Genomic DNA, 21,467 nt, shown 5'->3' on the forward strand with positions numbered 1-21,467 from the left:
TATCCTTTTACTCGACTAAGTCCACTGTGAGAATCCAATGAGCTAAGTGATAGCAAGCCATTGGTCAGAGCATAAAGTACTGACAGTACATGAAGGATTACAACAAAAGTAGATAAAGTGCTTTTAAAAATGATTGTGATTACAGTTTGGCAAGATAACATGGGCAGCTTTATTATGGAATATGAAATAATATTCATGGTAGGAACACTATAGGAATCGCATGACATATTTACACATTCTTTCCTTTCAGAAATCTCAAACCTAACAATAGGATTTTCTGTGAATATTTAAAGAAAATTACTTAATGATATTAAAATAAAATGCCTGGCTGGAAATATACTGTATTACATAAGGATTTCTGACCAAGAATATAATATATTCTCCATAGAAATAACACACACACACACAAAAAAAAAAACCCAGAACTTCATTAACAAAAGCCCTCTCTTCTTTTTTTCCTTCCTCTTTTCTTACAAAGAAATGCTTTCAGAATGCTTAAGACTCTCACCATGCTACTTTCCCGGCTACAATCAGTGCATGATTGCCACTCAAATTGCTATACTGGCCCTTTTTCCTCTAGCTCTGCATAAAAAGAAGATGCAGATGAATGGATTTTCTGTGGGTTAATTTATTAGGAGTGCAAAGCAATTATCAGCAAGGTAAATCACGGAACATGAAGTACACTGTTACACGCTGGTTGCTGTATAATGTAGGTCCCTTGGCCGCAAACGCAATTAAAGTGTTATATTTTATTCTTTTTAATTTTATCTCCTAGTCTATCCTTTGCTTAACCCAGACAAGTTTGCCTGTACGGCAATAGGTGATCAATAAGTAGAAGTGTAGACTAACCTCACAAATGATTTTATATGTTGGATGTTAATTTTGTATTTTTGATCCATCTCGTGATATTATAGAATACATCTTCAAAATGGGGGTGGGGGAATTTAACTGGAGGACTCAGTTCCCAGGGCATCAGGTTGTCAGTTTCTTGTGTGGCTGTAATCGGGTGAAATTATATTACTGTCATGTGACCAGAGACTGATGTGAGGTGAATTAAGCAGCGCTTGCAAATGCTTGTCACATTAATAGTATCGAAATCTTCTGGTTTTAATTTTAAAGGGCAGGTCCTGAGAAAGTCATGTTTACTAGGCTTTCCAGACTCATAAAAGAAATCCTTGACAACAAAAGCAAGGCTTCTCTCTACACAGATGAGTACAAATGTGAATAAAATGAAAGTGTTAGAGGCAGTGTTTCAACAAAGAGAACAGGATGAAAATCCCTGCCCTACCACTTATTAGCCAAAATTGGTCAAGTTCCCAAACCATTCTTTCCCTCAGTTTTCTCATCTACAAAGCAAGAATAAGTGGGAATAATACCTGGTGGAATTCTTAATCACGTATGAAGATAGCCAGCTTCTCTAAAGGAAGCTAACATGACAATGTTGGACAATGTTCCTCATTTAACAAAAATGGCAGGCCAATAACTTTCAAAATTTGCAAATGCAAAGAAACACATCAGAAAATTCCTAGTAATAAGTCCTAAGACTTTAAGAAAGCTGTAAAAATGTACAGATAGAGGGAGTGATCAGGTTCCACAGAATTAGGAAAAAAAAAAAAAAAAGGTGGTTGAGTCAAGTGACTCTGTCTTCTGAGACAACAGACACAGAGGAAAGATGATGGCAAACTTCTTTGATGTTGACACTACGTGGGAAACTGTAGGATTTAGTGGATAAGTATCAGTGGGAAAGTGCAGAGAAATGAGTAGGAAGAGAGGGGCTTGAAGGATAGGGCTCCCCAAGATGTCCAGCACATTCTTTTCCAATACATGTGACCTTGATATGTGATCTGTGGTCAATCAAGACCCTACTGGCTTCAGGAGAAACTTATTTTTACCTTAACTACCTAAAACAATAAAGATTTTCCCGATAGAGGGCTGTCTCAAGCAATAGACTTTTCCTTTTTACCAGAGAAACTCATCTTTATGGCAGATATCTATTTATAGAGCATCTGGTTTTCGATGTGAGTCTCTCTCCTCTTTCCTTGATGCCCAGAACACCGCTCCATTCATTAGCCAAGAAGAAAACTCCTCAGCCTATCTTATTTACTCCCATATTTACAGCCATATACATTTTCCATGTATGTAATTAAATTTGCTCTTTTTATTTCACTAATCTTCCTGATGTTAACTTAATCAGCCCAAGAAGAATCTATAGGGGAAAAGGAAAATTATTCCTCTGTCCCTACAATGTCCTCAAGTTAGTTGAAGAAGAATCTTCAATCGAAACCAGGTTGCAAAATTCATCTATGTCCTAGTGTACAATCAGAAGCACCTAAAGATTCAGACACAACTGCACGAGCAGTAACTTGAATACTTTCTGACACCCTAGCTTATGTAAATTTTAGCTTGCAATGCCTATTATAGAGTAAGGCTTAATAAAGAAAAAACCAACCAGTAGGCTATAGTCATAATGCAGATGAGAGGTGATGAAGGTGGTGGGTATAGCAGCTAACTATGTTCATAATGTTGTGAGCACACCATCGAGGGATACCCTGGAACCCCAAACAAACAGGGTACATGCTTTAAACAGCGTCCTGCCATCCAGTGCATAAAGACAAATGTAGCAGACTCTTAGTGTGTGAGAGATTTTAATAGAATTATTGTGCATGGAGAGAAGAAGAAAGGATATTTACTAATAAATATTTCCCAATCAAACACCCCAAATTAGTCATCACCTTGTGTGCAAATACCCAGCCAAACTGGGTGGACCCTAAAGCTTGCCACAAGTCTAAGGCAACTTCTGGTAGAGAAACACATGAACTACACCAGGCAAGTCTGGGACAAGAGGAGCAAAATCAAAGTTCAAATCAACATAAAGACTGCAACTGTCAGTCTCCCCATGTGTTTTTCACCCACATCTCTTTCAAGTGTCTCAACATGTCTCTCCTCCACGTTTCCATCCATATCTCCTTCCCAGAAGTACTAGAGTGCAAGCTGGGCAGCAGAAGCAAGAAGACAAAAGACCTTCCATGTTATATAGGAGTCACTCAGCTCTGCTTCTAGTTCCCAGCAGCTCCCTTTCATGGCACACCAGGACTTGCAATCCAAGGTGGCTGCAAGTAAGTGGGGACAGAGAAAACGGTGCCCATTCACTAGCAGCGATGTTCCTCCCCTTTTTATGGAGCTAGCACCGCAACAAAGTGAGCTAAGGAGTAAAAGAAAGATCAACATCTGCTAAGGCTGTTCCTCCCTGAACTAGCTAGAGCCGGAACAGTCAAGTCAAAGCTTCTTCTTTACTTAGACTCTGCCCTTAGTTATCATGTGAATGCTCTGCACCAGTTGAAATTGAACTCACATGTTAGCACCTCAGTGTGAATGCATTGGTTGGTTTGTTTTTGCTGAAGCAGATGTCCATGGAGGATTATCATGGACGTGATAATAGCTCTAAACCCCTCTTAGAGGGGCAACCCCAACTAAAGTAGAGAAGGACTTTGAAAGGGGGGCGCCTGGGAGTGGCTGAACATTGGCCTTTTTCACAGTTTTGCCTAGTGCTGCCCTTGAGGAGGATGATGATGGCACTAACAATGTTCTGAATAATTAAATGTGGTAGTTGGAGATTATACTAATTACTTAGGGAAATAAAAACTGATGTTTTCCTAGAATACTAAAATAACCAGTGATGTTAAAACAATATTTCCCCAAATTCACCCTTTGGTTTTGGGGAGGAATTCAGGCCTTGTAAGTGTCTCTGCTTCTTTGTATGAAAATTTTAGCTTCAATCCAGCTTTGCACTGCAAAATTCTATTACACAAACATCTTTTAGCTTCATTTCCCTTCCTTCACTTTTGATATAACCCATCATTATTGTCTCCACGTATCTATGAAACATGTGTTTTATGTTTAAGTTACATGTACAAATTGAGGTGGGTTGTCAACATTACTATGGACTGATACATTCTAAAATAAGTACATGCAACGATATTGCGTTAGTGTTAAAACACCCTCTTTGCATCTGCAGCCATCCCCTCTGATAGGAAATTGCATTCCTTTGAATAATTTAATGCTTTTGTTATTTAAAATGTGACATATTCATGCTTTGTGTCCCCAATCCAGCAAAAGCTCATGGAGGCTTTTTCACCTCTGCATTCCTCATAGCATCCACACTAGTCTCTTCCTTTAGGGAAGGACTTGAGTTTTCTGGGCTCATCTACAAATTCTTCATCATCTGTGAAAGTAGTTTTTTGGGAAGTGACAGCTTTATATTTCAAATAATTATATTTACCATCCATGAATGCGGTTGGGCACATGAAGGACACACAAAACCAAGTTAACGTCCCCAACCTCATTCATTGATAAAACAATCATTAGGTCAGATTCCCTAACTTGAAAGTGGGTATAAACTTGAATATGATTCCTGGTGTAGCTGTTGAGTCCCAGTTGACCAACTTGTACCAAATAAGGTACCATATTCAAAATGATTCCTTTTGAACACTCATGTCTTCCCCATCCTGCTCATAGTTGAATTCTAGTCTGCTCTTGAGATGCAGATTCCCTAAGTAATTTGGGGGACCTCGGGGTATTCAGCTACCACTCCTGACACTGTCTTTCCCACGCCTGCCTTTTGCCTGCAGTTGCACACTTTTAGCATGTTTTACTCTCCCGACTGCATAGACTGTGAACCATGACATCAGAAGAACATATTAATGCAGCCTCTTGGGCCTTGGTGGCAACCATCCTCCTTATTTCTTCTCCAATCACTCTTGCCTTCCTACCCTTTCTATTCAATTTCCCATGTCTACCACGAATCTCCAACATTCATCAATTCTAACCTCTCTTCGTTCTGCCTAGAATATTCTTTCTACTCTGTTCCCACATAGACAACCAGTTAAATCTCAGCTAAATTTTTCTCTCCTCCATGGCACTGTCTCTGACCCTCTGAATTAGCCATACCCTGTTTTGCCCAATCCTGATAGTGTACCTCCAATAGGGCAAGAGTCACATGGGGTTATAACGGCTTTCTTTCATGTTTTCCCCTCAAGAGACAGATCATGAGATCCTTGGTAGCCACAAGTGAAGGGCAGCTTTGTAGAAATCTGGGCTCAGCTGAGCAGACCCATTCAGATATCTTTCAGCTCCCCCATAACGAAGTCTTTGTTCATTAGTTTAAGAAAAGTTTTCATACTCCTAAATGAGAATAAAGAATACATTTTACACAATGATTTAGAATTTGACCTTGATTCAATTCAAACAGGATTCTGAGAAAATCTGCTTGAAGTAAAATATTATGTGGCTATTAAATTAGTATATTTGAGAAAAGCCAGGAGGATATGGTTATGAATATTTAAGGGTCAGTTCCATGGAGGATAAGAGAGGTAGGTAAAACTAACTTTCCTATTTAAATGATCCAGAAAATTTGAAAAACTGAGCTGTCAAAAAAAAAAAAAAAAAAGCAAAGAATCCACACATTGCGACTCAGCATAATTTTACTTAGAAAATAGCATTATTTCTGCTTGATTTGATTTTGTGTGGTTAAGTTTGGAGGAAATGTTATTTATTATATACACAGCTAAGCTTATGTAATTATCTGCAAATGTTCTAGTGTAGTACATACAGCCAACAACACGGTTGCTTGTTGCATCAATTTGGAGAGGAGAGGAAAAAATTAGCCATGTAATAGTTAATTCAATTTATAAAATTAAATGTGTATTGCAAATATGCCTGGTAAATATTATGCCATCTGCACATGCTCAAACAGCGAGCCTGGTTAATATTTTATAGTTTATCTGATAAAGTTAACAAAAGAATTTAGTCAGAGTGGAGACATACACTGAATATTTCATCACCTTCTTAATTGCAGAATACAGACAAGACATTTTTTTCCCTTTGGGAAAAATAAATGTTAAAAGTTATTACAGATGGAATCAGTTTGGCAATTAGGTTGAAATCCAACTGAAACCAAGCAGAAATTGATGGCTGCAAACATCACAATACCAAAGTATTTTCAGCCAACTCCATCAATTTACATGATGAAGCAGAAATGTTGATAGCAAGGCTGTGTAACTCGGCTAGCAGAGGTTAGATTAACACAGAAGAAAAACTGGCTTTGTGCCTTTTTTCCCCAATAGTTAATTCACAGCCATCAAGAGCTGTCATTCTTATGCACAGCAGACAATATGATATACCTAAGGCTTTTCATTCTGACTTCTGATTTAAAGGTCTTCAACTTGTGCTGTGGACCTTAACCTTGAAGCCAAGTGCAAATTAGCTTTAAATCAATGAAGCTGATTAAAGCTCCATTGTGGTCGAGCCCTTAATAAAAGAGGGAGGGTATGAGCCACTTGAAAACAGCAAAAGATTGGCCCCTCTTAACTTGGAACATATGTAATGCTTTTCAGCTCTTCTCTACCCTGACAGAACCATGAATGGTTTTAAGGCTATTTACCTGCTAAGAGAATGGAACCAAATTTTCCAATTCAGTGGAAGAGGCCAAGTGCAAATCAAAGGTATTTTTCACAAGCACTAGAATATAAGAGGTTATTTTAAAAAGAAGGAAAGAGGAGAACATCAAAACACCTCCTCAGCAGAACCAAGAGAACCAAATTTTTATCGTGTGAAAAAAAATTCTTGTAAAGGTGCTTTGGGCTTCTGTTTGATTTGGTTTGGTTTTGTGTTTTAAAATATACCATTTCTCAAAAATGAGAGGTTGTTGCAAATGCCTCCCTATCTAAAGGAAATATTTTTCTTCTTCACAAATAAATATATGGGCAAAAAATATGCCTAGAGAGAAGTTATTTGCTTTGAAAGTGGCCAGAATAAAGGCCAGGGTCTTTTGTTTATCTATAACCTACCCATCACCATAGAGACCCTGCCCTAGTGCTTACTGCCTCTTCCCAGTTTCCCCAAGGATACCTAAGTCTAGACAAACCGAGTTTTTCCCAAAGAAAGATGCTTTCATTAATATCTTCAGAAATACTAAACAGGATATACTAGACAAAAATATTTTCAATACAGAAAGGCTTTTTCTGATTAACTAATTTAATTCTTTAATGCTACAATTCAATCTGCTCTTAATAGGCACAACCTGCCACCATAATTGTGACCTTCTCGATCCATCCAAGGTTATGATGATTCCTTCTCCTTATTTTTGGTACAATAAGTTTAAAATTATGGGGAAAAATTTTACTAAGAACCTCAGGGGAAATAAAGCAAAAAATAAAAGGCAGAAACTAAGTACTTTATAGAGTACAGATAATTTGAAAATACAAACCTGACCATGCCAGCTTCCCACACATTATTTAGTGTATGTAAAGTACTTAATGGTGCTTGGCATGTTATTCTTGGTTACTATTCCACTGGCTTAGGGGTGCACACCTCTCCCTTAATTACCAAAAAGACAAGGGAACTTGGAGGGGGTGCAGAAAGGTACAGCATGCCTGTAATTAAATTTGGTTTGGACACATTGTTGATGTGTCCTTTATCACAGGATGTTGTTCAACCATCCCAGGACCAGACAGGTTCATTTTTGACTCGGACAGACAAAAGAGAATCTTGGAGCCTTTGGTAAATTTGACAGGCCTTTAATGCTGAAGTGGGAGGCAGGCACACAGACAGACCAGCAGGCAGGGAGGCAGCAACCAAATCCCCAGGAAGCTCCCCTTTTGAACTTCACTTCTCAGCCCAGATATCCATATTTATACATGTACATGCCTGGTGCTCTGTGGCTTCTCAACCTGGGAGTCTGTAACCCTAGGTGTTCATGCCCCATGCTCATGCTCCCAAGCACTTTTTGCAATAACACATTATCACATGTGGGCAACAAAACTTAGGAGGAAAACAAGGCCACAGGTGGCAGCTGTAGAGGCTGGTGGTAGGAGGTGAAAAAGATGCTGAGCCACTCCATTTTTTCTACACAGGACAGCTCAGCCAAGAACCTAGAAAGATAAAGGTGAAAGTATTCTTCTCCCCTTGAAAACCTCAAGTCTTCCCCCAAGAAACAATGATGGAGGGAGAAGACAGGAGATGACCTAGAAAAGAAAGCAGCCACTTCCATCAAACCAAGTGCTAAATCCATGCTAGATTCAGCCCAAAAGGTGGGAAAAAACATCATTTAAAAAAAAATTAAAACAATTATATACTGTGAGGGAGCAAAAATCTAACACCTCCAAAATAAATGTCTATGACAAAAGACAAATTTCATAGGCTCTGAAGTTTGGGTGGAGATTGCTTTTAAAAAGCAAATGGAGGGCCTCGCTGTTGGCACAGCGGATTGAGCGCAGTGCTGTGAGGCTGTCCACAGCCTCTGCAGTGCCGGTTCGATTCCCAGCTGGCCCAGGAGCTACCCACATGGCGAGGCAGACCTCTCCTGCCTCACCCGCTGCTCCCCCCAGCAATGCTTTTGGTCCGTCTGCCTGTTCTGCTCCCCGGCTCTGTCTCTGGTGAATCCTCTCACCCTCACACGAGTCTGGCCTGTACCCCAGCTCTTGTATAAATAAATCTTTAAAAAAAAAAAAAAAAGCAAATGGAATCACACAATAAATGGCCTTTGAGACTGGCTTCTTTCACCTATCAACAGCTTTTAAGATTCATCCATGCTATAGCATGTACCGCAACTTCATTTCTTTTAGTGGTTAAATAATGTTTCATTGTATGGATTTATCATAATTTATTTTTCCATTCATAAGTGGATGGACTTTTGGATTACTTCCTCTTGCTTCAAACATTTCATTGGATCTGTTAAGCAATATAATTTTCAAATATTTTACCACAGAATTTCAAAATGCTTGACAATTAATACCTATTGAGGTAAATAAAATAAATAAAATTATAAAATAAAAAAAATAAAAATAAAAAGACATTTATATGTAAACTTGTTTATGTAAAGGAATCTCCTAGGAAGACCTAATATCCTTATCTCTTTTCAATGAAGACAGAATTTAAATCTGCATCTTTGTTTACTGTGCCTTGGAAGTATGTTATTATTAAACTTCATTTTGATTTTGTCATCAATCTGACTGATGTTTGATTATTTGCCAGCCTAGAAGAGCCAAGAAGGAAACTTCTTTTGCACTCTGACAATGCTAAAAACATTTATCTTCACCACTTCTGAATATGAAGCAGCTGGGTCTCTAATAAACTAAGGCACCTAATTTCAAAAGAGAGACAACTAAAGACCAATGGAGATAAGAGATGCAGTAGAAAGCTAAGAGAGAGAGAGAAATAAAAGAAAAAAAAAGGGAGATTACTGACAGAAGAAGGCAGGACAACAGACACAGAATGAGATCAAGTGTGGTGTTCCCTAAAATGAGTGTGAGTATCAACTGAGGGGGCCACACAGCTCTGCTCTGACTCGGGTTACACCTTCCTTCCATTTACTCATCTATTGCTGTCCACCTCTGGGTGAAGAGAAAAGGCAAGAAGAACAGCTGAGGCATCAGTATGACTAGGCAGCCAGAATCTAGACAATGATCCTCATCATGGTTTCTTAAACCACAGCTGCCCTCTGTCATTATCAAGATATAGTGAGAGCAATTAAACTACTTCTCAGCCACTGGCATCTCTGGGAAGAGGTACTTCTTAAATTCAAGCTGTTATTATTGGTGGCGGCTGTGGTGGTGGTGATGATGACAGTCATGATTCCTGGCACTCAGGATCTCCTTAACAAGAACTATTGGCCTCGGTGAGGCCCAAGCTGTTTTCTAATGTTATTAATGCTTCCCTGTGTTTTAATTAATTATCATTTAAAATAATTCTGGAATGCATTTTAGAGGTGGCTGAGAATATGGAGACCAAAATTAAATTATCAAGAGCCACTTACAATAGACCATGGCAAAATCTCAGACACTTTGATACCCTCATTCTTCTCACTAACTCCACTCACTTGTAGATTTTACATCCAGGACTAGGACTAACTTTACAAGCAGATAGTGGCAGTGGGCCAAAATGGTATTATAATTCAAGAAACTTCTTGTACCCAAGTATCTCCTTTGCGCAGGTTAAAAAAAATACCAGTGATCTGTGATTAAATTTCTGCTCCTCTAAATTTCTCAGCCACCAGATCTCCATTTTTTTTATTTTATATATTTTTTACATCATTTTTCATGTTTGTACAATGGATGCATTTTCATCTGGATGATAGTCTCCATAAAATTCCCACCACCCTTGTTTTGATCCTGCTCCCTTCTCCCCCTGGCCCTATGTAGTTGCCTATTGATTTTGATTTTTACTTTATTATAATTAGGTTTTTTTTTCCTGATCCCTTATTTGGGCCTAAATTCCTGCTATAAGTGAGACCATATGGTATTTTACTTTTTCTTTCTGGCTTATTTCACTAAACACGATCCCTTCCTGCTCCACCCATGTTGCTGCAAATGGCGTGAGCTTATCTTTTTTGATTGCTGAGTAATATTCCATTATGTATATGTACCACATCTTCTTGATCCAATCATCCATTTTCAGATCTCCATTTTTAAAATGCAAAAGCTTCAGGATTTTTATCAAGAAATTCAGCTATCTTTGCATCCTAAAAATAGGTGCAATTTTGTTATTTTATGTTTTTGACTTGAGGAGGAATTCTTGCCTACATGGAATGATTATTCACTTGAAAATTGAGGTAGAGACAGAGAAAAATGTATTTAAAAAATTAAGAAAGAAAGAGAGAGAGAGGGAGGAGAAAGAAGAGAGAAGCAGGGAGAGAAGCAGACCCCCAAAGAAGAAATCATTCATTTCATGAAACTTTGTTGAAGAGTAAATGACCCTGGGTTGTTTTAAGGATCTAGCATTAGAATAGGCAAAAGCAGACTAAAGAATAGACTTTAGTTCTAAGCAAAAACAGCATCCAAGGAGCCCTAGCAGTCAAGTTCAACTTTGTCCTGCTACTTTTCAAAGAGGGGGCAGTGGTGGCTTATCCTGCCACGTACCGACACCCACACCTTATCATTTCTGGCTCTCACTTTTGCAGCCACAGAATTAGAAGGAAATGCTCTGTAACTGCCAGCTGGGAGACCAGAGTTTGTGACAGTGACCCCAGGGCACACACCCTCCCTCCAGACATTGGGATCCTCATTGCCAAAAGTCCTCCTTCATCCCTAAATATTTCCTCCACCAGAGCTGGGACCTTCAACCTTGCACAGGGGACAGAGAGGATGAGCATTTTTCAAAAAACCTACTGTACTTCCTTTCAGATGAAGGTGCCAATGAGCTTTCAGAAATTTTTTAATCCCGTTATGCATCACAGAAAGCAAAGAGAAACATGTTTGAGCCTTGAACTCCTGGAGGGCAAATAGGCTAGCCTTCCAGAGACTTGGACAGAATTCAACACTTGGTTAGAAGACAATTATTTATTAGTCAGTTGCACAGGCTAAGATGGGTCACCAGTCAAACTAAGTCTCTCACCGTAGCCAGACCACCCAAATTTATCTCAGGCACACAGCCAAAGCCTCACCTCAGCAAAGTGACAAACTTGATATGTGTTCTTCCTATTTGTCTTCAGCATCTTGAAAATACCTGTGTTGCCACCAAGTCATTTCTGAATGTGTGTGTGTGTGTGTGTGTGTGTGTGTGTGTGTGTAGCTATTGATATATGTAGACACAAAGAAAGAAACAGGAATATTCTATCCAACAGGACTATTTACTGCATAACATGGACTCGTCCCCATCTTGCCAGCCATGTGAGCTTATTTTGGGATCCTCTGTAACTTGTCCTGTTCCCCACACCCATGGATAGACACTTCCAGAGAAATCCTACTGAATCATGACAAGGAAGACATAACTTCAAGCATCGTTAAGCTCATAACCAGCATCATTTGTTAACAGGATTGGAAGGTGCTCTTCTCAGTCTTTTTTTTTTGACTCCTGAAACTTATTACTCTCCCTCCCTTGTGTGTAAATCCTTATTGCCCAACACCTGTTGTTAACTCAATCTAGGACTTACATTTTTTACTGTGTTTCAGCTTTGATTTAATTGATGCTGAAGTGCGAGCAAATCCTTCCAGATCTTTCTGCTCTTTCTTGAGGCCTACATTTTATTCCTTATGTGTCTACTGAGAAAGTGTCAAGCATGTCAGTCAGCATCAAAGCAGGATGAACTCCAAGCTGACGCCAGTGGCAGGTCACCTAACTTCTTCTTACAGTAAGACGTATTACATATGACCATGGACACCATCTATGGAGGCAGTGGGACCTTGGTAAGTTGGCCACTTCAACTTTGTCTCATTCTACCACATGGCAAAGTGCAGATTGCTCCTGACCACTGTCAAGTTGGATGGCACTTGATTCAGAGTCCCCACTAACCCTGAAGAACCTGCATAATTACCTCTAGTCTCTGAGTAAGAACTTTTACAAAATTCCTGTGAAATGACTTCTTAATGGTACAAATGTACCATCGATCTGCTCATAAGACTATTGATATCATTACATGATGGTCTATATAGATAGATTATTTATGCATACAAGAGCTGTGGTACAGACCAGGGATGCAGTGAATGAGAGGATTCACCAGAGACAGAGTGGGGAGCAGAGCAGGCGGATCTACTGAAATACACTGCTGAGGGGAGTAGCGGGCGAGACAGGAGAGGTCACCTGCATCATGTGGGTAACTCCTTGGCCGGGCATCAAACTTGTGCTGCAGTGGCTGTGGATAGCTTCATAGTGCTCTGTCTTAACCCCTAGAGCCACCAGGGAGGCCCCTGGTCTACATCATTTTTCAGGAACAAGTGCCCATCTTTAAATGCAAGTTAACTGACAGTCTCTTCCCCAGTAGCTTATGAAAAGAAAAGGAAGCGACTAAGAGGATACTGGTTTTATAAGTCAGCCTCAGGGAAAAATAATACAAAACAAATTGAGCTGCAAAGATAAAACTTCTCTAAGAACAAATTCAGTGAGCAGCATTTGGCATAACACACTTTGTGGTCTGCTCTTAAATTAATGTGCATAATCCAAACGAAACACTAAAACCAGAAGCTTTCCCCCACATTTGCTACCCTGAACCCCAGAACTAAAACTTAAACATTTGAATGTCATTTTACATCTGTTCTATCCCATCCCAGTCTTCAGAAAAAGAAGTTGTTATGAGACCAAAAAAGATATCCTCAAACATAAAAATGTCTAAACTTACTAGAAGTTCTATATTGTTGCTTATTAGCTGCTTTGACTTGTGCTTATTTGATTTTTGGGCTGGCGTCCTGAATATCAAGTAGGAACTTTTCCATACTCTCTCTTCCAAATATTTAAACTAAGTTCAAATCAACTACAAATATAGAGGTTGTTGATATGAATCAACACAGCATGTAAGACAGAAAATAAAATAACTTTTATCCTAGGCTACATAAATGACAGAGGAACCTGAGAAATAATAAGGAACAATATAATTGCTTGCCCATGATTTGGAAGACTATTTAATTCTTTGCCACCTGCCCCCCCCAACACACACACACACACACACACACACACACACACACACACAAAATACTCCAACCCCTGGAAACCCAGCATACTGTGGAAAGAAGTTGCAGATAATAATTCTCTTATCACATATTCTTCAAAGTGGTGGTCACTTTTGAACATTTCACTATTTAATTTCCTTAATGATTTTAAGAAACTGAAGAATTTGATAAGAATGTAAATCTGCTATGCTGTAATTTGATAGTCATAACAAGAAAAATTGTTAATTGGTGTGCAAGGCAACGCATAGGAAACATATTGTGAAAAAAAAAAGCTAAGATAGGAGACAGATCTTTATTTATAAAATGTGTAACCAATAAATTTTAAAATGGAAATAAATGTTTTTTCTCCCTAGAAATTAGTGAAGAGCTTCTACAAAAAGCATCCTTAAAGTTTCATTTATTTTCTAAAATGAACATTCTTGGGATTCAATTACAAGTCAGTTAAGAAATCATATACTGGGCCTCCCTGATGGTGCAAGGGATTAAGTCTCAGCACTAACAGCAGCCACTGCAGCATGAGTTCGATCCCCTCCTGGACAGGGAGCAACCCACATGGCACAGCAAACCTCTCCTGTCTCGACCGCTCCCCTCAGCAGTGTATTTCAGTCAATCCGCCTGTTTTGTTGACCACTTTGTCTCTGGTGAATCCTGTCACCCCCTACATCTCTGGCTTGTACCCCAGTTCTTGTATGCATAAATAAGTCTTTAAAAAAAAAGGAAATCATATGCTGACAGTATGTATGGGACAGTAAAGAAACTTTTTTTTAACTTTTCTATTGGTAGGAAATCCCATGCCCACTAAAGGGAAATAAAGTACTTGGAAGAAGGGAAAAAAGGCCCAGTGAGTTTAATAAGTGCCATTATTGCTGAGAAATCTAAAAGGGTGATAATATGAATCACAAGAAAAGTGCAATAGGGCAGCTATTTGAATTTGTTTTTCACACATTTAGTGCAAAAACAAAGGCTCTTGCAGGAAAGGTCAATCCACCCACATGTTCATCTCCAATCAAGCAGCACTTTGAGAATCCAAATGTGGTTGCAAATATCTTACATGCCAAGATGAAGCATTTTTCATTTCAATCTATTACTACCAGCATTTTATATTCATTATGGTCAGGGTTGAAGTGCACAGGAGGTATTTGGTTGGTGCTGAATTCCAACACTTTCCTCCTTATCCTGGAGTAGAATTAACATATGAACACACACACCCTATGCTATCATAACCGGAAGCAACTGACTTACCCTAGGTCTTCTGGCCAATGGCAGGGGTCCTCTCAGTGAATCACAGTTTGCCATGTGTGCAAAATAACAAAGCAGCAGGTGGCTCAAGAACTAGGTGCAATTAGCAGACACAGTCCTTGAGTTTGAAAATTTAAGTCAGACCTCGAAACTTTCTTCACACCAACAACTGTGGTTCTGTCTTAGTTTCTTTTGAAAAAAATAGTTCAAACATTTTGTTTCAAATTATCAAATATAATATGGAAAATTGTTGCTTAAAACAAAATTACACCTTTATATTAACTATTGAAATGAGCCACAATATAACACACATCATGGCAAGATGTTATATGAGTCCCAGACTTACCCCTTCCTGAATACACCTTCATCCTCCTAACTATAATCATTGTAAAATAAAATATAAATATAAAATATTTTATCTACTTCCTTGACTTTCTATAATATTGTACTATCTATCTATCCCTAAAATAGGTTGTTTTTAATGATGTGACTTGATTCTTATAGAATATATTCCATCATGCTTGGCTTATTTTATTATATCTTGAAGATTGATCCACCTTAATTTTGTGTATTTGTAGTTTGTTCCTTTTTTACTGCTGCATACTATTCCAATATGTGAATATTTCACAGTTGACTTACTCATTTGATATTTTTATAAAGATTTATTTATTCATTCATTCATTCATTCATTCATTTATTTATACAAGCACCGGGTACAGTCAGAATCATGGAAGGGTGAGAGAATTCACCAGAGCCAGAGCAGGGAGCAGAACAGGCAGAACAACGAAATACACTGCTCAGGGCAGCAGTGGGCGGCAGGAGAGATCTGCATGCCATGTGGAACCCTCACCGGTGGCCGGGGATCGAACCGGTGCTGCAGAGGCTGCGGGCAGCTTCGCAGCCCAGCGTTCAACTGCTGTGCCACCGGGGAGGCCCCTCATTTGATTGTTGAAGGGCATTTGAATTAATTTTATATATAGATATATTACATTGAAATGCAGTTTTGAAGTGCCTTAAGCACGCATTGGTAGATATCAGCAGGAATGGGGCCATAGGGTGTATATACATTTCACTTTTCTAGACACTGGCAAAATTTTTCCAAAGTTTCTGTCTCACCAGCAATGCATGAAAGTTCTTAGTTCTTCACCTTACCAACAACACTTAACTGTTTGTTATTTGTTGGGGTTTTTTGCTGGTCTGACGTATATCCCTTTCCTTTTTAAAAAGTATAGGTTTAAGGGAGAAGCCTTTTCTCAAGCTTTTAAAAATCACTGTCACTGACTCATTTGAAAGGTCATAAAGGCTTCCTCTCTCATCAGCAGGCATGATTAGGGCATCATTTACAGCTTACTGTGGTGATACACCATATTCATTCTTTTTTTATTTTTTTTCCTAGACTGAGGTGTAGGCCTGGGGATCAAACTCAGGCCACAGTGGTAGGCCTTCATGGGAGTAGCACTGAGACTTAAACTCTAGGCCACTAGGGAGGTTCCAAACACCATATTCATTCTAAAGGAGGATTCCACTTACAGCAAAAAAGATCCAAGTAGACTTATAACTGAGACAAGAGAAAAACAAAGAAATTTGCATTGATAAATAAACAACAGACTGCAGGAAAAAATCATATTTTATTAATGTGTATAAGAAAGTTAATCACAAAGAAAAATAAATCTGAGAAAATTGGTATGGGAATTAAATAAAGAAAAAGCTGACTTTTCCCTTAATTTCTGTTTCCTCCTACACAGACACACACACAGACACACACACACACACACAGACATTATTTCACTCACCACCTCCAGCACTAATTAGTGAGTGACTTCTTTCCCTTGAAATGCTGACATGTTCCAGCTAAATATATTTTTTAAAAGAAACTTGAAAATTAAATGAATATGAATTCATATTTTTCCAGGAATATATGTCTCTCATGACTGAATTTCATATATATAGAGTTGGTACCAAAGTGGGCACTTTTTCAGAAGGTTTTGCTGAACAGAGCTCTGTATGAAAATTCTAAATATGTTTCCTAAACAATGCTTTGGTTTTCTATTTAGAAACTAGCAAGAACAATGAACTTTCACCTAATGATGTAAATATTTGATCTAATCAGTGAATACCTCTTAATCCTTAATGAGTTACATGCTTTGTAAGGCTTTTAAAATCAAGGCACTGACATTCCTTCCTTAGGTCTATCTAGACATCAGAATTCATAAAAAATTCACTATATTCCTTACTATTGTGTATTTCATCTTTCTGGCAGGATCCTACCACGTTTAAGTTACATCAGTTGTTAACTGGGTGGTGGATTCTCATGGATTATTGTCCCTCTGACATGAACTCTGTTATAAACACAAGGAAAAAAATTTAGGTGTTATTAACATTACCTAAATATTAGTAGGAAATGGATATAAGTAGGAAATGGACCAGGGATTCATAATTTTTGTATTTACACACAGGATCTTTTTAAAAATGCAGATGACCATAAAACCTGCACTGGAGAATCAGAGTACCATGTTTATTTTTTTTATAATTACCCCAGTGACTCTGAAATCTAACCAATATTAAACAGTAATGAAATAATGAAGATGAAACATGGAAAAACCAAATGTCAAAGGGCCAATCTCTTAATTTTGAGACTTTTTAAAGGTTATTAACATTGGAGTTAATATTTCAAATTTATGGTGTGATGTGCTCAGAATATCTTCCTACATTCTCCCGTTCTCCTTAGAGCCACTGCTAAAGAAATATGACCATGAACTTGTTGGTCTGAACCTTATTTCTATTTTAAGGGCTATATTTCAGTTGAATTCACTTTCCCCTTTTCCATAATATGCAAGACTTTACTTCTGAGTGATTATTAAATGGATTCCACTATATCCTGGTTTATGATAACTTTGTTCTACAGACCCCATTATAGCCAAACATTTGTGCTTTTTCAAATATGAAAGAACTAAGAAACCAAATTGGTCAAATGTGAGTTTTTTTTAAAATGACAATAATTTTGAAACATCTCTTTCATTAAAGAAAAATATTGTGTGCTCTATTAGATCGAATAGTTCACCCAAAAATGCACAAAAATTCAGATAAAAATCTGTATTTTAGCAGTCTTAGAGATTTATAAAAATTTTACTGCGTAATATGTAACATTACCAAGTGAAGTAAGCCCAGAGTCCAAATTATACTTTATTTATAACAGTGGGCCCCAACCCCAACCCCCCCCCCAACACACTAGCTAGCTTCCAATCCAAACTGCTCATTTCTTTCTAGTCCTGACCCAAGTCTATCCACTCAAGGAGAGAAAGGCATTGTCGAAGTAAAAGATATGAGAGGAAAAATGTTACTAAGTATAAGCCATCAAATAATTCATTCATTTCACCTTTTCAAACGATAAATATGAATATTTTGTCTTCTAGACTAAATAGCATGATTTCTAATAAGCTACCACAAGCTAAAAGTATGGTCATTCTGAAAGATGATAAAGAACAAGCCATCAAATGATTGCTATATAACCAAATAGAATTTTATGATCAATCCTATAAAGATAATAATTAATCTTCCGAATGCTAAATGGCAGACACTATGCAGAATAAAACAAGACAAGACACTCATTGATAATAGATCATTAAGAGGCAATATGCATTTCCTGAATAATAACAAAATGTTGTTTCTTTCTCACTAAAAACAACAAAACTATTAGCTAAAGCATTATTTGAATGGCCTATTAAAGCCAAGGAACTAATAAAAAACATGAGGTTATTATCTTCAATGATTAAACATCGTCACCCATTATGAATATATCCAGTAATCTGAAATTGCTTAAAAGGAAATTCGATAAATATGCCATTTCCCTAGAATGAAAGCTGATTTCTTTTTCTTTGCTGCCACAGTACTCTCTCTTTTGTAAGTATTCTTTTTTTTTTTGTTTTGTTTTTACAAAGAGTAATAAACACAAACATTTGGAAATACTTACAAACCAGTGCAATGGTACACAGTCTTCATAGTAAATAATGTCAGTTTTAAAGAAACAAGATATTTCAGTTTACAAGTTTAAGTTATTCTCATCCTTTTCTGATGTTCTGCATATTAAATAACCCAAAACTAAGCCATCATAAGCAAAATGAGCTAAAGAAAAACACTCCAGATAAAAATTTGATTCCTAGAATTAGAATATGAACTTGGTTTTCCTTGACTCTGTAAGAATGCTAAATGCATTGTTCTCCTGTAGTCAGCAAATTGAGAAAGTTTACATTTTTTATTTAGCTACTTCTGAGATTCTTAAGGACCCTCTCTAAACAAATTTGTGATAGCATCTTATAGTCCTTAAAAGAAACAATAAAAGTAGGTTTGGTAAATATAGTCTTTTTATGAAAAGTTTTATCATCATAAATATGATCATATAAACTAATATCTGAGAACTAATAAATTTCTGTAGTCCATGCAACATAAATTCAAGTCTTAATATTGACTTTTCACTTTGTGACTACTGTTTTAAAAGAAAAACAGTGCCTCCCTGGTGACACAATGGGTTAAGATGCAATCTATGAAGCTATTTGCAGCCTCTGCAGCACGAGTTCGAACCCCGGCCAGGGAGAAACCCACATGGGGCAGCAGACCTCTCCTGTCTTGCCCACTTCTCCCTTTAGCAGTGTGTTTTGGTCGATCTGCCTGTTCTGTTCCCACTCTGTCTCCTGTGAATCCTCTCATACCCTCACCGCCCCCCACAACCCATGCCTCTGGCCTGTACTCCAGTTCTTGTGTGCATGAATGAATAAATCTTAAAAAAAAAAGAAAAAGAAAGAAAGAAAGAAAAACAATCTTCATTGAGAATATGGTAGAACTAAATATCATAAAAAACACTCAGGTGCAGAAATATATTTTTTAAACATTTAAATATATAACTGAGCATCTAAAAATAGTATTTAAAAAGGATTTCATAAAGATCCCCAAAGGGTGAACATATCCAGAAATCTTGAATCCAAAGTTAACCAAGCATTGATATTAGCTATGGACACAGGACCATCTGCCAAACTATGATGTCATTTAGCTCCTTTCTTTATGGAGGACAGAAGACCAAGCCCACAGCTGGCTCCAGAATAGATGGTAGATTAGATCCTCCTATGAACAAGCAGCAAAGAATAAAGCAGGAGGAAAAAAATAAAGCAGAGGAAGATGGTGTCAAAATTTCCCTATCAGGTTCTTAACTTGGGGCAGTACAAGGGAAGATTCATAATCATAAACCATTGTTCATATAATGCTTGGGCTAGAATTTTATACTTTTTTTATTATTCCATAAATCCCAATCTGAGAGTTATTTTTAAATGATACTTCATTGGTAGTGACTCCAAGAATCTGCATAGCAAAGGTAAATCCCCATTTAGAGGAATTATTTACAGTCAAAGCTACCAGAGCACCCACGGTGAAAAGTTAAATTCCCACAATTAAAAATAAAGTATGAGGGCCTCCCTGGTGGCACAGCGGTTGAACAATGGGCTGCAAAGCTGCACGCAGCCTCTGCAGCGCTGGTTCGATCCCCGGCCGCCAGTGAGGGTCCCACATGGCACGCAGACCTCTCCTGCCACCTACTGCTACCCTCCGCAGTGTACTTCGTCAGTCTGCCTGTTCTGCTCCCTACAGTGGCTCTGGTGAATTCTCTCACCCTCCCATGCTTCTGACTGTACCCAGTGCTTATATAAATAAATAAATCCTTAAAATAAATAAAATAAGGAGTCGGCACTCTCCGACCAGCAGAGAGGAGGAAAACAACAAACCAAAACGGCCAACAAGAACAGACGACGCAGCAAGCGGGACGGGAGCTGTGGAGAACCCTGCAGGATTCACCGTGGCGGTGAGCGAACGGCTCCGGGCGCCATTAGAGAAGAACAAAGGCCCCGGGAGACGCGCACACAGCCCGGGCTGCCGGTAAGCTGGCGCGGAAACGCGGCGCGCTCGGCGCGCTTGAAAAGCAAACGCGGACCGGGATCCCGGCTGCCCAGGTCCCCGCGCCTGCGACCTAGGCTTGCGGGGAGACGCGCGGAGGCCCTCACGGGGGTGAAAGTCCCTCCCTGAGTAAGCAGGAACCAGGCGCCCAGGCAAGGGAGCTGGGTGCAAAAGGCGCCATTCCCACACCACTGAACTGGGCTACAGCCCGCGTCCTGGACCTGAGGGCTTTGAACTGAGACCCGGGGCACTAAATTCTGGGAGTGGGTTCTCCACGACGGTGGGGCACAAGGCAGACACAGCACCCCAAAGCCGTTGAGGTTTACCCTACCATTCTCGCTCTCTGTTCCCTGTCTCACGGGGGTGAGGGGGTTGAAAAACAGCCCCCCAAGGACAATAGGAGAGATCTCTGGCGCCACCTAGCGACCAGAAAAAAAGTCACTAACACCCCATAGAACAGGGAAATTTCTTAAGACTTCTTGAAAAGGGCAGAAGGCTTCTGGAGGACCCAGTGGCCAGCTGGGAAGTTAGCCCACGCCAGGCCCCTTCCAACCAGCAGTCGGAGCCCACAGAGGGAGCAGGCACCCACATCCGGGGCAGACCGGGCACACAGAAGTGTGTGCCTGAGACCGGATGTACAGGGACTGCGTCCCGCTTCGCCAGTTTAGAAAAGGGACATTTCTTCAGTAAAGACTTCCTGAAACCAGCAGAAAGCCCCCCCAGAAGCCAGAGATGGTTCCTGGAGGAGCCAGAGGGGAGCGGAGAAGTTCACCCAAGATGACGGCCAGTCCGAGCAACACAGTGTCCCAATGCATACGACAAATTAGAAAACAGACAGTAGGGAGTAGAAGAACC

This window comes from Talpa occidentalis, unplaced genomic scaffold, assembly GCF_014898055.3.
Source record: "Talpa occidentalis isolate TD23 unplaced genomic scaffold, MPIMG_talOcc4v2.1 talOcc4.2, whole genome shotgun sequence".
NCBI classification, from domain to species: Eukaryota; Metazoa; Chordata; class Mammalia; order Eulipotyphla; family Talpidae; genus Talpa; species Talpa occidentalis.